We start from the raw sequence: 2,500 nt of genomic DNA on the forward strand, positions 1-2,500 counted from the left end.
CCCGGACGTCCGCGCGCCCAGCCGGTTCGCCGTGGCGTTATCGGACCTGGCGGCGCCGGCGCCGCTCTTTTTTTTTTTCCCGGACGGAAGCGCTCGAGAAACCCGGGTGTTCGCCGGAGGTCCCGCCGCCGGGGAACCGGTCGCGGCCTCGCCGGACCGGGGAAGGCGGCGGGCTCCGTCGGAAGACCGCTGAGTCGGACGGGGCGTCTCGGTCTCGCTCTGCGAGGAGGACGTGCGTGCACGCGAGCGTGCGCGCGGTCGGGCGGGCCGGCCGGGTGCTCCCGCGGGCCTGGCCGGCCGGGCGGCGGTGTCCGGGTCGGGCCCGACCCGAACCGCCCGGCCTTGCCTGCCTGCCGGTGAGAAGCCGGCGGCGCCGTCGCCGCTGCGCTGCGCGCGCGTTCGCCCGCCGTCACACTCGAACCCGCTTGGCCGGAGGAGCCGTCCGCCTCGCTGCCGGCGCGCGGCCGGCCGGCTGGCGGGAGCCCTCCGATGGCGGGTCACGTATGCCCGTCGGTCGTCACAGCGTGGCTACGGAGCTTCGCGGCGGGGCTGGAGAGCGAGAGGGCGGCGCGAAAGCGTCGGGAACCCTTTCGCCGAGGGTCTCCGTAGGGTCGCTGTCTGAAATGGCCACGAGCGGAGAATACTGCGGCTGAAACCCTAGCGCCCGAGGCCTGCCTAGGGTCTCCTTTGTGTCGGGGGAAAGTTTGGCGAGGCTCCCTCCGGCCACTCTGGAGCTACGCCGTCTCGAATCACCCTCTCCCGATATCGTGCCCAAAGGGTTTTTCAGCTCTCCCGCTCTTGAGGCCTCCCTGTATAATCAACCCCTCTGAGTGAGGGGGTATGATTTTCGCCTGCTGGAGCTCCCTCCGGTGGAGGAAAAGTGAACTGCAGCCTAAGTAGAGGCTGTTTCTTTTCTTTTTTTTTTTCTTTTATTTTTGCTCTCCCGCACCCCCTTCTCCCTTCTTCTCCTTCTTTTCTTAAAAAAATAATAAGAATAATGACGATAATAATAATAATAATAAATACCAAAAAAGTAAAAAAGAAAAAAAAAAAAGATTTTTTTTTTAATTTAAAAAAATTCAATAAAATTTACCAATACAAAAAAAAAAAAAAACCCAAAACAGCAACTCTTCCCTTGCATAATTTAAATTTTTGAACAATTCGCGTCACAATGAAGAACCCAAATGGTGGCTGACAATAAGTCAGGGATATCTACCTCTATAACTATGGCTTAATCTTTAGTGGGATTTCTAGCTTTCCAGTGATGTAGCACACCAGTGTTTTCCCCGATAGAGAAAAAGAATATCATGTAAAAAGGAAAAAGAGGTTGCAAAAGTCGCATTCTCTTCTTACGGTGCGAACTTGTCAATGCAGCCCCTGGTAGACTGTATTAATGTTTCTTGCCCCTGGTAGAATAAATTTTGGTTTCTTGCCCCTGGTAGACTGTATTAATGTTTCTTGCCCCTGGTAGAATAAATTTTGGTTTCTTGCCCCTGGTAGACTGTATTAATGTTTCTTGCCCCTGGTAGAATAAATTTTGGTTTCTTGCCCCTGGTAGACTGTATTAATGTTTCTTGCCCCTGGTAGAATAAATTTTGGTTTCTTGCCCCTGGTAGACTGTATTAATGTTTCTTGCCCCTGGTAGAATAAATTTTGGTTTCTTGCCCCTGGTAGACTGTATTAATGTTTCTTGCCCCTGGTAGACCGAATTTGCGCTTTGCCCCTGGTAGATGCTATTGTGGTTCCTTGCCCCTGGTAGGCAGACCGGCCACAGCCCAAAGCGGCTTCCACGCCGGCCTTCCGCCATCGCCCAAGCTGCTCTCACGCCCCTGGTAGGCTGACCGGCCTTCCGCCATCGCCCAAGCTGCTCTCACGCCCCTGGTAGGCTGACCGGCCACAGCCCAAAGTGGCTTCCACCTCGGCCTTCTGCTAGAGCCCAAGCGGCTTCCACGCCGGCCTTCCGCCATCGCCCAAGCTGCTCTCACGCCCCTGGTAGGCTGACCGGCCTTCCGCCATCGCCCAAGCTGCTCTCACGCCCCTGGTAGGCTGACCGGCCTTCCCCCAAAGTGGCTTCCACCTCGGCCTTCTGCTAGAGCCCAAGCGGCTTCCACGCCGGCCTTCTGCCATCGCCCAAGCTGCTCTCACGCCCCTGGTAGGCTGACCGGCCTTCCGCCATCGCCCAAGCTGCTCTCACGCCCCTGGTAGGCTGACCGGCCTTCCGCCATCGCCCAAGCTGCTCTCACGCCCCTGGTAGGCTGACCGGCCTTCCGCCATCGCCCAAGCTGCTCTCACGCCCCTGGTAGGCCGACCGGCCACACAGCCCAAAGTGGCTTCCACCTCGGCCTTCTGCTAGAGCCCAAGCGGCTTCCACGCCGGCCTTCCGCCATCGCCCAAGCTGCTCTCACGCCCCTGGTAGGCTGACCGGCCTTCCGCCATCGCCCAAGCTGCTCTCACGCCCCTGGTAGGCTGACCGGCCTTCCCCCAAAGTGGCTTCCACCTC

Source organism: Corythoichthys intestinalis, unplaced genomic scaffold, assembly GCF_030265065.1.
Source record: "Corythoichthys intestinalis isolate RoL2023-P3 unplaced genomic scaffold, ASM3026506v1 HiC_scaffold_58, whole genome shotgun sequence".
In the NCBI taxonomy this organism is placed as follows: Eukaryota; Metazoa; Chordata; class Actinopteri; order Syngnathiformes; family Syngnathidae; genus Corythoichthys; species Corythoichthys intestinalis.